Genomic DNA, 14,304 nt, shown 5'->3' on the forward strand with positions numbered 1-14,304 from the left:
CATAAGCTCTATATGCATTCTTATCAAAACTAAACTCCAGTCCAACATATAGTTATTCTTTTGTCTCTTTGTCTTCATTTGATTTTAGAGAAGAATCATCACTTTTTGATTGAAAAGTGTTTTGACATTTTGATATTTTTTATTTATTATTGAATTTAATTTGGGTTTTAGTTTAGAATTTATTTTGAAACGTTTTGAATTTTATAAGTGTAACTCTTGGTGGTTTATTTGAATTTATTTTGCTTTTATTTCTTCTATCCTGTGACTTTTAGTAATTACCCTATTAATCATAGAGAGTTTCTCATGAGCCTATAAATACCACCATTTGTTGCATGTATCTACACACCTAACTTTTATGTAACATTACTATGTACAACTATTCACCCATCAATTTTTTGTCAAAAATCCCCCAAACTGTCTTTTGTGTTTTTGTTGCCAAAGAAAGGTGTTCATTTTGTGGAGGTTTGGATTCCTCCAATTCGTGCAGATTGGTGTGAGCCATACAACTTGTTGTTGGCCTGTTGTACCCTGGAGGGACAAGTCAAAAGATTTTAGGTGCACCGCTATTGTTCCGTAGAGGGCTTGAATCTCATTAAAGAGAGCAAGATATGAGCGGCTTAGCCAAGTTGTCAACGAGTTTCTCAAACTAAAATTATAATTTTTATTGTAATTTCAGTAAGAAAAAGTCTTCTCAGTTTTCAAATTAAATCAACTTCATCCTCACTAAATTATCTTCTTCCTCACTGTGCAAGTAAATTTCATTCTCATCTAGCAAACTGAATTTGTCATGACTTTGCCAACCGAATACATCCTCACCCAGAAAAGCAACCTCACTTCACTTGACAACTCATTATTTATACATTATGTATTCTTTGTAACCTACAACATACATATTAATACTAAATATGTTACCAACAATAACCTTTAAATTTTGACCACTAAGCATAATTTTAAATATTTTTCTACACTACAGTAGGATATCAACTCTTAATGAAGTAGAAGCATTGATCAAGCTATATAAATTACCATCGGAAAGCAATAAATCTTATTGTTGGCTTTTCTAGCGTGCCGCTCTGACACAAACCAAAACCCTAAACGACGCGCCTTTACGTCGCCTTGAATATGCAATTCCTCCATCATTTAGACCACTCTCGACGACATGTCCTCCATTGGGTGAAGTTACTACGAGCTTCGCGGCGTCTTTGTCGCTTGCCGACACGGACATCATCGACATCTCAAGCATGAATAGCACCACTATGAAGCACAACTCCCAACTATATATGCTCGCTATGCCTCTGACATTAAAATCCTTTGGCTTGCAAAACCTGCTGCGGCAATTCCAACGAGTCTGGGTCCTCAAGAGCAGGTTTAAGGTCCATGAAAGACCACAGAACCGATTTTTTTCTTTTTGCATTAGACCTCAAAAAGATCGTAACAAGGTACTTTGGGGAGGACCGTGGTACTTTGATCGTGCTCATGTGTTGTCAAACATCTTCACTTCTATGTCCAAAGAATTACCAAGGACAGAAGCAACATTAATGATGGTGTCCTTCACCTCCTCAGGCTGTGCAGATGAACTCTCTGTTCTTCTGGGTCATATTTTTGAATATCCCACCAGCTTTGGAGGTGAAGGACACCATCATTAATGTTGCTTCTGTCCTTGGTAATTTTTTGGACATAGAAGTGAAGATGTTTGACAACACGCACAATATCTGGGTAAGAGTTTCTCATGAAATTACAAAGCCTTTCTTTCCAAAGAAAACCCTAAAATTTGCTCCTAGGTTGTTGAGGAGATCTCATTCTTCTTTGAAAATCTTGTTGGCAAGTGTTGACGTTGTCATTAGATATTTCATGAGAATGGAGTTTGTGCAATGGCGGAGTAGCTTGCAGGCCATTTACAGGTCTTCCCAGGTTATGGAAGACCGAATCAACCTGCCTAGTTCTTTTCAGGCTTTCATTGCAGGCCATTTTGCTAATGAAGCTTTCCGATTCATGCGGGTGCAAACACCAATCGTGCCTCTTGTATCTTAGAAACTCTTTGGTGTTAGAGATGCCACCAAAATGAGAAAACCAGTGGTGATCAGCTAAGATAGTATGAAAGCATCAAAAGATGATGATGCTAAGGCACCGGTCCCTTTTGCAGATGCACAGGCTGTATAGGTAGAGGATACATCGATCCTGACCCCTCATAGTGCCATCCAGGAAACCATCAAGCGTGATCGCCCTTCTTCTCCATTTTCCTCTTCGAAAAAATTGAAATTCTTGATGGATGACATACTTGAGGGGAAAAAGAATGTAGCTGCCTCAATGAAGAAAATGAAGATACCAAAATTTCGTTTCACAACCAAATCCCTTGACCTTGTTGAAACACCAGGTGGAATGTTGGTGCCTGCCAAAGTGATGCTCCCTAAGGAAGCTGTGCAAACTGAGAAAGTGGAAGTGAAGAATAAAAGGGGCAGACCCTTGGCTCCAAGAACAAGAATCCTTCAAAGGCAAAGAAGGTTCCTGCTAAAGAGGTGTTGAGCATACTTTATTCAGGCAAGCCTCCAAGCCCTAGCTTGAAGGGCAAGGACAAAATTTAATTTTTGTTATGTTTTTAGCCTATTACTATGCATAACTAGTTCATAGTTGAATAGGCTTACTTTAAACAAGGGAGCAAGACATGTCTAATAAATGGACCTATCCTATGTACCACCATGGTTTTCCCTACAACTTTTTGTCTGTTTATAGATGACAGCGGGAGGGAATGTAATTGCCATTCTGGCCTGACCATTTCTATTAATGAAATCTCTATGATGATTTACTTCCAAAAATAAAACTAAAAAGCTATATAAACTACCATATATATAGATTCAAATGAACAGGAAGAAAAATTAATCGAACATTAGAAAGAAGAAGAAGAAGAATAATGGATCAAGCTAATCAATCATATAAATTACTATATATGTATAATCAACTCACCAAAAAAGAAGAAGAATAAGAAGAAAAAATTATTTAACAAAAGAACAAGATGATTCAAAATTGATGAAGCTAATGGAATACCATATATGCATAATCAACTAACCAAAAAAAGAAGAAGGAGGAGATGAATTGATTGAACATAAAAACAAACAGAATCATAACTGACCAATGTAAAAATTAAAATCATATTCAAACGCTAACCAAAAGAAACATAAACCCTAAATGAGTATTATCTCCAGTCCAAGCTCAAAATGTTCTTCGTCCTTGTCAGAGATAGTATCCATAGGTATAGCTTTGAGTATGGATGGTATGAGACGTTGATGGGTTTTAGAAGTTTTCTCTGTACTTCGTCCTCGCCAAAAGTCGCTGGGTTTTAGAAGCTATATAAATTACCATATATATGAATTCAATTGACTAGGAAGAAAAATTAATTGAACATTAGAAAGAAGAAGAAGAAGAATAGCTTGATCAGTCATATAAATTACTATATATGTATAGTCAACTGACCAAAAAAGAAGAAGAAGATGAAATTATTCAACATAAGAACAAGAAGATTCAAAATTGATGAAGCTAATGGAATACGATATATGTATAATCAATTAACAAAAACAAGGAGGAGATGAATTGATCGAACATAAGAACAAATAGAATCATAGCTGACCAATGTAAAAATTAAAATCATATTCAAACGCTAACCAAAAGAAACATAAACCTTAAATAAATATCATCTCTAGTCCAAGCTCAATATGTTCTTCATCCTTGTCAGAGATAGTATCCATAGGTATAGCTTTGAGTATGGATGGTATGAGACGTTGCTGGGTTTTAAAAGCTTTCTGTGTTCTTCGTCCTCGCCAAAAGTCGCTAGGTTTTAGAAGCTATATAAATTACCATATATATGGATTCAATTGAATAGGAAGAAAAATTAATTGAATATTAGAGTGAAGAAGAAGAAGAAGAATAGCTTGATCAGTCATATAAATTACTATATATGTATAAGGATTAAATTTTGTTTAGTCCCTGTACTCTGACGCTGTCAACGTTTCAGTCCTTGACATTCTCAATTAATCTGAAAAGTCCCTAATGTGACCATTTTCGTCTGATCTGTACACTCCGTCAAATTGCTCCGTATGCAGGCTTATGTGGTAGTAAAGTCAACACCAACTAAGCGCCATGTAAGCCTTTCCAATTACGAAATGTCCATAATGTCCATGCCCTCTATTACGGGTGTTTAGGCCAAACTCAGAACCTACCTAGCTTCAACCTTATCTCCATCGATCTCACCTCCTTCAAGCTCAACCTCCGGCTCCTCGACGCCGACCGCTTTGTATTGCTGAGATGAAGAACATGGATGGAAGGAAAGGTCAGAGAAGTCGAAAAATTACCAGGAGATTGCCAGATTTTAGGAATTTGTAGACTTGGTAATTGCTAATCTAAGATTATGGAGGTTGGGGGGTTCATTTGCTTCTGCATGAGGAGCTCGAACTGTTGCTGGTGTTTATTGCAGAAGCACTCGAAGATCAGATCGAGACCCATATTGATCTTCTTGATAAAAAACTCAGATCGAAACCCAGCCGGCCTGGACTTGATGGCTTATGCTCAAATCGGGTCTGGAAATACGGTGGCGTTTTGCTTCCCGATTTGCAGTTTGAGGTCGGGTTGAGGATGGAGATGGGTCTGAGGTTCGATCTGATTCAGCTGACTCAAATCTGGCTGACTCAGCTGATTCGAATTGAGTCCGATCCGATTCTATAACGATTCTCTACGTTTTTTGACAGGTTCAGCCATGAAAGATGGGAAATCCAGAGCCGCGGTGCCGAAATGATCCGATAGAAGGTGAGTTTCAGCTTTATTTTCGTTTGTTTTGTGTGAATTTGGCAGGAAATGGAGCAATTAGATCTAGATCGCATTTTGATTTTGTTAACGTGAGGGTGGTTTGGATTTTGATTTTGTTTTTCTAATGAATTTCAGCTGGTGTTCTTCATGCCTCGATATGCTTCAGGTTTTCTACTTGAACAATTCTAGCTATGGTTGAATTTGATTGTTTGTACGAGAATGGTTGATAAATCTTATTACCTGTAGAATAGAAAAGTAGAAGGGCATTTTGTTAAATGCATGAGAGCTTTCTTATTGTGCGAGTGCAAAATTTATAGGCAACATGGAGTAATAGAAAATTTACTCTTTGTTGATGGGATCATAGATGTTACTTCATCTGCAACTTGTTTATTTATATGTTTCATCAAAGATTCATTTTTGCTGTTTTTATGACTTGATATTGACATAATGTTATCTTCCTTTTTATTGAATGTCACGTCCCTACACTACTGATTCTTTGAGTTTTGTCATCATCATAAACTAGTTAGCTCCGGAATCGAACCCGATTGTGCGGTAAGAAAGACTAGGGCGCTGTTTGTTAGCTCTGAGAAGAGAGCTCAGGTACATATATGCTTTGAATGGGGGAAAATGCATGGGTTTGGAGTGAAAAATTCAATCACTTTGGAGTTATTTTTTGGTGAAGAATGGGGGAAAAGGCAGGGGGTATATCGGACAATTTGTATGTTACTTGGCATGCAAACTGCTAAGCTGGTGTGCCTTTGAGTGCCATATTAGCAACTTAACGGTTTGATTTGATGGAATGTTAATGGTGAGGACCGATCGGACGGAAATTGTAACGTTAGGGACTTTTCAAATTAAATGAGAATGTCACGGACTAAAACGAAAAAAGGGTCAGAGTACAGGGACTATACATAATTTAATTTTATGTATAATCAACTGACCAAAAAAGAAGAAGACGAAGAGGAAGAAGATGAAATTATTTAACATAAGAACAAGAAGATTCAAAATTGATGAAGCTAATGGAATACGATATATGTATAACCAATTAACAAAAACAAGGAGGAGATGAATTGATCGAACATAAGAACAAATAGAATCATAGCTGACCAATGTAAAAATTAAAATCATTTTCAAACGCTAACCAAAAGAAACATAAACCTTAAATAAATATTATCTCTAGTCCAAGCTCAATATGTTTTTCGTCCTTGTCAGAGATAGTATCCATAGGTATAGCTTTGAGTATGGATGGTATGAGACGTTGCTGGGTTTTAAAAGCTTTCTATGTTCTTCGTCCTCGCCAAAAGTCGCTGGGCTTTAGAAGTTGGGACGTCTTGTTGTTCCAATGATAGAGTTTGTCTGCATGCATAGAATTTGGAAACGAGCTAAGTTAGCGTCATTCCCTGAATGAGTTAAGTTTTTTTATTTTTTATTATTATTTCTTTTATTAAAGAGTTAAGTTAGAGTTTTATAACCATGGGGTTATAATTTCCTTAATTTGTTAGGGCAGTGCTCTACTAGGTTTAAGTGCGTTGTCCATGCTTGTTTGTCGTAACTAAAAATTCTCAAACCTTCTTCGTGTACCCATGGAGATTTTCTTAGGTTTTGGTCTATGTTTTGCAATTTTCTTCTCTTCAACTTCCAGAGAAGCCATGTTGGGATAGGCGATGGAGACAAAAAAAAAAAAGTAGTTGGCTGAGCTAGCTATGATGATTAGGCAATTGGTTTCCTTGGGAGGTTGCATCGGGATTTTGATGCTACTGTGGAGGATTGGTTGGGATTCGGTAATCTCCCGCAGTGGTAGTTTGCTCACGCTGGTGATGGTGAATGACGATGAGTGAAGTCTCACCTATACGATTCTTTTTTCTTTTCTTTTCTTTTCTTTTTTTTTTTTTTTTTTTTTTTTTTTTTGCGGTGATGGTGATCGGATAGGGGTGGATCTTCATTTTCGATCAGATTATTGGGAAAAGTTGGAGAGGCTGGGCAGGGTGAAAGAAATGATAAACTGAGGACATACAGCTTAAATCAAAAGGACACTCACTAGAAGTAACATGTAAAGGAAAGGATTTTCTGGTTTGTTTAGCCAGAGGACACAGAACAATCGCTTGTGTTACAAGCTTTATTTGTCTGAGAAATATTGTTATATAAAAGGAATCGAAAGCTAATTTGCTAATGGAGATTAGGTTCAAATAAAAGAACGGAACACAAAGGACATTATGAAGAATGAAATGAGGTGAGAAGACAACTTTGTCAATATGTGTGACTTGAGCCGTGGTGCCATCCGGCAATTTAACAAGGCGATTGACTACAGGCTTTAAGGAAGTTTTACCTGAAAGGCAAACTATATATGTGATCACTAGCTCCACTATCTAGAATCCATATGATTTCTTTACCATTTTGACTCATGCGATAAGTTTTACCTGAAAGTTCTTCATAGTTGGGGATGTTACCAACTTGATTGACAGTGGTAGGAGTGGCCTTATCTTTGATGAGCCCTAAGAATTTCTGGCAGTCCTCTTGAGAGAAAGGAAAGTTGATGGCATTGTTTTTGTTGTCCTGCAATGAGACCACATTATTTCCTTTGGAGCTCCCTTGACCTTCCCCCATGAGAGCCTTTCTTTTTCGACAATACTCGAAGGTATGGTACCTCAAATTGCAGAAAGTGCATTTGAGATGAGCACGGCAATTTTTAGTGGAATGATTGGTCTTGTTGCATTTTTCACATTTGACTCCTCCTTCGACAGCTTCAAAATCACGATTGCTCCGTTTCACCGCAAATGCTGCTGCTTCTGGTTGCACTAAAGCCTTCCCACTAGACAGCTCTGCTTGTTTCTCATGGCGGAGAGCCATTGAATATGCTTTGTTGACGGTGGGTGTGAGCCCCGGAAAAATTTATCGAGCTTAAGTGAAATAGTTCGATAATTTACTTATCGATTTCGATAAAAGTTAAGTACTCGAGAATATTTTCAAAAAATTTCATGAAGTGAAATCCTCAATTTAGAAGTTGGATAATGAAGTACACGTCACGATGAGTTCGTGGAAATTTTCAAAGAATTTTTCGGTGAACCGAACTATTTATAGCGAATTTCCGAAGTTGTGGAATTTTAGAATTTAAAACAAGAAATAGAAAATTGGTGGAGAAATCCCAGCCATTGATTCACCCACCGCTTGATCCTAGCCGTCCATCCTTAATTGGATCAGTCTATATATATCCAAGTGTTGCTCTGTTGGGAGATCCAGAAGGATCGAGAGAGAGGAAGAGAACCAGAGTTCTCTCTGACCTGAAACGCGACCCGGAGACCTGCAAAGAGGATCCGACCGGGGCTACTCCGTCCGGCCACCTCACAGCGGCGGACCACCGGCATTATCTTCGCATCGACATCGCCGTCACGTCTGTGGCCTCGGATCGTGCATGCACCGGCTGTAGACGGAGGACCGACGACTGGAAGCCCCGAACTCTCTCCGCCAACCTCTGCAAATTCTGGCGTCTCCGACCACCTTCTGGGCCGTTTGTGGTATAAAACCTCCTCTCCTCATCGTAATCTTCACGCTTGTGTAATTATTTTTCGATTTAGCTTAAGTTTGATGATTTTTCATTTCTGGGTTTCGGCCTCCGCCGCAGTTCCACGACGCCGGCAGCTTTCCGGCTCTTCTTGGCTTCGTCCGGGCTTTGTTAATCACAAATTGTTGGGTTGAATTGCGTCGAAGCCATCAGCTCCTCACTAGTCGAGTTTTTGCAGTGAGTTTGGCTCGGTTGTAGTTGATTACCGAAGGTATAATTCCAAACTTTGAATTGGAAGATTGCTCTGGTGATGAATTCGAAATTGTGGACTGAAGAGCTTTTGAAGTATTTCTGCTTGGGTTTAATTGAGTTGGGAGATTATGTTGTGTTGGCAATGTGATGTACTTTGCATGTACAGAGTGTGCGTTCATGTTTTGGTTGAATGGTTGAGTTGTGATTGGAGAAATTGGTCGGGTTGTGTTGAGTGGGTTGTTTGCCTTGAGTTGAATGACTTTTGTTCAAGACTAATGTTGAATTGAAATTATGTGGTGGAAGTGGCCTAAAGTAATATATAGGTGTCCAGAGTAAATTAGGTACACCCGTATTGAGTCGAAATATGTTGGAAAAATATTGGGTGTCCATAGTAAATTCTGTCGAATTACTATGTGATAAAATACGAAATAGAAGTAAAAGACCGAATGTAGGGGGATTGAGATAAACTGTTGATGTGATTGGAAGCATGTTCTAATGTTCTATGCTTGTGTATATGTTAAATAAATAGAAGGTGAAAGGAATTAATATACAAGTATATATGTTTGGTCGATAACGTAACTTCAAGTCAATGTTCGATAATTGAGGTTAATATCGAGTCTACCTCGATTGGTCAAACATGGTCAAATGGTCAAGTGTGGTCAACCCATGGTCAACTCCTGGTCAAACCAGGAAAAGTTGGGGTTGGACGATATATTAATCGTCGAGATTTCGTTTAACTGTTCAAAAGTTATTAACTATCGAAATGCCGGAATCTAGGACTCCAGTTACCCGAGGAACAGAAGGTTCGCAACTCTCGGAGTACGTGAGAGAACGCATCGGAATCCAGGTAGGGATTCAGGACTCTCCTCGGTTAGTGATTTTCTTATATTGTTATTAAATGATGCATGTTAGTTGGTATGGTTTGGTTATGTTCAAATGCAATGCATACTAACCAAACCATGTGAGAAATGTGATGGCTTGAGAGCGAAGGGTGGCTCTGACTTCCTTGGGTTCGATCCCCAAAACCTCCGGAGGGTTAGTTACACCGGTCGGACGGTGAGCGATCGCAATGACGACCCGATCCGTGTGTGTAGCTAGGTAGCGGACGCTCTCGCTACGCTTACCTGGTGATAAATTAAATTGAGGTAAGGTCGTGTAGTGGGTCTATGGGACCGGCCATCAGGTAAAACTTGGATTTGGCGCCGTAGTTATTTAAGCATCATGCATCAGTTTTCAAATTGAAAAACATTAAAGTTTGTCGTTTCTCTTAAACACTTGGATTAAGCATGTTTTCATACTGAGGCCTCAATAATTTATTTACCGATTTTCAAATCTAGTCGAGATAGAGTTCCTGTTGAGCAGCGAGGACGAAAGCTCACCCTTACAACAGTGTGGATGCAGGTACTGTGCACTGGTGACGGGACAGTAGCGGACGGAGCTGGGTGTGCGGAACAAGTTCGGTAAATCATTGTTTGGATTCTGTTTTAGATTCTGTTTCTCGAACTTCGTGTTTCGGAACTTGTGGATATTTAGCATCGTGTCAAATTTAGTTGAATTCTCTTTCATTGAAATTCATACTTCGTGTGATCCTTATCCAAGTACTGGACGAGGGAAATAGGTTTTAACAACTCAAGTTTTTCACCTCAAAAATATTTGTAGCTTCCGCTGTGTTTATACGAAAAGTTTTCAAACAAAATGCCTAGCGGTTCTCTAGAATGTAAATCGAGCGTTCGGTTTATGTTTTAGAGGCTCGCGGCACTGTGACGTGCTTAAGCTGGTGAGGTGCAGCTTGGGGCGTTACAGAAAGTGGTATCAGAGCAATGCTTCCGAGTCTTCGATTTCAACAATTTAAAAACCTCTGATACCGGAAAAAAGTTTTTGTTGGCTTGTGAAAATTTCCAAGTCTTGGTAAAAAGTCGACTTGGGAAACTCTTGTTCGAGAACGTGTTTCCGAACCTTTGACTTGAAAAGTTGTGAAAAATTTCTACCTAACACTTAAAAAGGTTTGACTTCGGTTTTTAAGACCTAGTTTCGAAAAACGTTCGAGAAAGTTTCCGGAAAAAGGATTTCGAAAAACGGTTCACGAGTGGGTTTTAAAGGTGTTTCCAAAAAGAAGGGGTGCCAAAAGCGAAAGTGCTTTGAAAGGCGTTTTGGTAAAAAGGGTTTACTTCCCGTTACTGTTCAGAAGGTTTGGATTTCGGTGTTTACTATTTACGTGTTTAACCCAAGCCAACTTTGACATGTGTTTTGTCGGAAATATGGTTTGTGCCGAAAAGGCAAGTTTTAGTGGAAATCGTTGTTTAACTTCAACGTGGGTTTTTACATTTGAGGTTTTTGAACGAAACCTTGCACTGATTTAAAAAGTTTTTTCGAAATTCGTCTAGAGTCTGGATTTCCGGTTACGTGGGAGACTTTAGGAATTTCTTTACCATGAAATTCCGGTTCACTCCTTGGTTGTGAGAGGGTAAAAAGAAAGTTTACCTGGAAGGATTGTTGCTAGTGTGTATTCATATAATTACAACTCTTCACTCGGTTTAGGGCCCGACTGGCCACCGGATCCCCCTAATGTATACCGAGGTTGAAAGTTGTTAAATTACTGAATACAACTTGCGACAAATAAATTACTCTAGCGGTATTCTCCGAAACTTCAACTTCTTGTGAGTCGGAACTATTGTTTGTTTTCCCCTTTGGATCCCTTTGACTTATGTTCCGACTTGTCTTTGTAATTGAACTTTTGCTTGTCATTGCTTTGTTCAGTGAATCCGGTCTGTTGAAATTGTGCTTGTTGCTATTAAGGTTGGACTTGGTAATTGATTCCTCTTTGGATATCTTGTCGAGTCTAGTTCACTTGATTGCTTCCACAGACTCGATTGTTGTGATTTGTCTTAAAGTCTTTTCAAGTCCAACTGTTATATGTTTATACATCATGTTGAATTGGTTTAAGGATTCACTTTCAAATTGTTCATAATCACGTGAATCCTATTCATTGAACTATTGTTGGAAGGACTCGATGTTGCATCTGTCTTGTAATCTTTATCGAGTCCAGTTATTGTTCATCCTTTTATTTGTTTATTGAATTTGAACGAGTATTGCCACCCAAAGCTCCTCCACAGTGCACAGACCGCGACAAAGATTACGTGGGCCCAGTATGAGGTAAAAGTAAAAAGGAAAAGGTACGTGAACGACAAACTTTGAGTCTCCATAAGAAAATGTTTGTACAAGGAAACTGTCTTGTGGGTTTCTTTTGGTTGATTGCTTGAGTGGGGATGTTTATTTTGGAAATGAAATCATTATGGTGTGGCACCTTGTATCGGTCCAGTTGTCGTATCGATTATACGTAGTTGATTCTTGCTTTCGTGTTAAACTTGAAACGTCGCTTAACAAAGGAATCTCGGATAGTTCGAATCGTTATTCCGAGAAGATCTTGTCGAGCACAACCTGTTGACATTACTCGTGCCTTGGTGTATGACATTACTCGTGCCTTGGTGTATGAGTCACGGAAAAATGGATCTTCAGCTATTTAATCCACTGAATAACGGAATGAAATTTCTCGCTTGGACGTGTTGACTTCAAAATGAAGTTAGAGGAGTTTACTGTGCTTTAGTGCTCGCCAATCGACGTTGCTTGTGGAATCTTAGGATTGTAAAATCTGAAGGCACGGAGAAGAGAGCAAATAGCTACTTGATCGGCCTCCGTCCCAAAATCTAATCTTGGATTCGACGAGTGGTACCATAAGAAGGCATTGCTCTGGGGGAAGCCGAGGAAGCTACGTGATTAGAAAATTTATAAGTTTGACTAAAGGCCCTTAAGATACACTTGGCAGTGTGTGGACCTCCTCGGGAATGCTTTAGCAAGTTAATGCGTAGTCAGCATGGGCCGAAGAGTATCGTGAAGGAAGAAGGAGAAGAGGTGTGTATCACCGTGCAACCTCTATAGCGGCTTCGCGAACTATGTTTCTTCTCACTCGTATGTGAGGTGGGAACCTCGTGTTAGTTACGTCTATAACTGACCCGAGTTTCTGAACGCCGAGATTCGCGTCTGTACGAGGAAACAAGCCTACTTTGTTCCCTGGATCAAATTGCTCGACTCTAGGTATCGACATGTTAACTATTGCGTGGTTGAGTTCATTCGGAGCTCCACCATTTGCCGAAGTCGACAACGAAAGGTCATCGAGTGATACGTCTATCAAGGAAGGGCAGGCGAATCTCTGCGAATCTGGCCGTTTACAACAACGCGTGTTATCGGTAAGGACCCTAGGAAGATTGCAAGTATTTCTTCCTTGCTAATTTTGTTGACTTTTATTTTCTTTTTGTGGTTGGTGTTGTTCTACAGTTTTCTTGCATTATTAAAGTTTTGGTTGTGGTTGAAATCATGCTAGTTCAACATTTAGACTTCTCCATTTCAATTGTTTCCAAGGTTTAAAAGATCTTGTGTTTTGAGAGAGTTTTTCCGGTTGCAAAAGTATTTCGATTAAAGTGATTTCACAATTGTTTTCAATTCCAACCAATTTCACCCAAAGGTGAGGAATATTAACCCTCCGAAACAGTCTCAAGGCTGAGATTTTTAATCTCAAAGTTTTGCTGATTTTCCCGTTGCAGTAACTTTGGAATCAATTTCTAATGACTTCCAGTGCTTCGAAATTTTGAAAATTTTAACACAACAATGTTCGGCATTTTGGCCAATGATCTGGAAAATTTCACTTCATTTCAACTAGACATAAAGTCGTGGCCATTTTTCCAAATCTGCTTTACGAGAAAGGAAAATTTTGAAAACTTCTCTACAAGTTGTTTTGGTAAAATTTTCACTTCCCTTCTTGGAAGTTTACAGATTTGGTATTGAAAATCATTTGAAATTTTCTAGAGCTCAAATTCCTGTTCTTAGGAAAGTTGCAAAGCGAAGTTTTGGCATTGTTTTCGGTTGCTTATCCATATAAGCCAATTTCAACCTAAATTGTAGTAAGGGAGGATATTCTCTACACTACTAGACAGTTGGCAACCGAAAGGCAAGAAAGAGACGTGCAAAGAACAAAAGGTGGAAAGCTTGCGTCGTCAACATCAGGAACACAACTTGTGACTTCAGCGACATGGCTTGACATGGTCAGAATGACGTGTGACCTGAGAAAGTGTTTTGACGCCAGGTACGTTATGAGTGTTGTTCGTGGTTGCTTAACCATCAGCTTCTCTGACTTTGGCGAAACTTTCGAGATCGACGTTGTGCTATATGTGGAAGCGTGTGAGCCTTCAGTCTTCCAGAGGTAAGCCTTTAACGGTGATCCTCGAATTTCGTCGGGTAGTGACGGAAGCACTTGATGAAGCTCGTTTCAAGACTGATCATCGGTTCGACAAACTAGTGTCCAAGGACCTGTTGGCACGTGGTTGTTGCGGGAAGGGCAACATGAGTCGATGTTGCTAAACGGCGCGTATCGTCAACATGGTTAGAAAGAGTACTTCACTTTCAAGTTTGTGGAGTGGATGCATTAGCCAAGATGGAGGTCATAAACGGCTACTTGACGAACTCGAATGCACCACGAGAGAATCCGTATAGTGTCATCACGTGGGAATTCGTGGAATAACTTCAGAATCGGTTGTTAGGCTCCGTCATGTATTCCTTGTAAAGCGTGATTAGGAAAGACGGATGCTCAACTAGTTCTGCATGTGTATGTCCTTCTTAGGACAGTGGCTTCTTCCACGGTGAACTGCAGGTTATATGTTAGTGAACGACCGATAAACTCCTAACAGAGAGTGTATTCTATTAGTGTC

At 39.3% G+C, this 14,304-nt stretch overlaps 1 long non-coding RNA gene across 1 annotated transcript; it reads left to right on the forward strand.

The window, feature by feature from the left end:
• The first annotated feature begins 4,186 nt into the window (after positions 1-4,186).
• LOC133706767 (uncharacterized) lies at positions 4,187-5,256 on the forward strand. The gene is made up of 2 exons (XR_009844711.1): positions 4,187-4,794; positions 4,930-5,256. It is a non-coding gene; the product is annotated as an uncharacterized LOC133706767 (long non-coding RNA).
• The last annotated feature ends 9,048 nt before the right edge of the window (positions 5,257-14,304 follow it).

Source organism: Rosa rugosa, chromosome 4, assembly GCF_958449725.1.
Source record: "Rosa rugosa chromosome 4, drRosRugo1.1, whole genome shotgun sequence".
NCBI classification, from domain to species: domain Eukaryota; kingdom Viridiplantae; phylum Streptophyta; class Magnoliopsida; order Rosales; family Rosaceae; genus Rosa; species Rosa rugosa.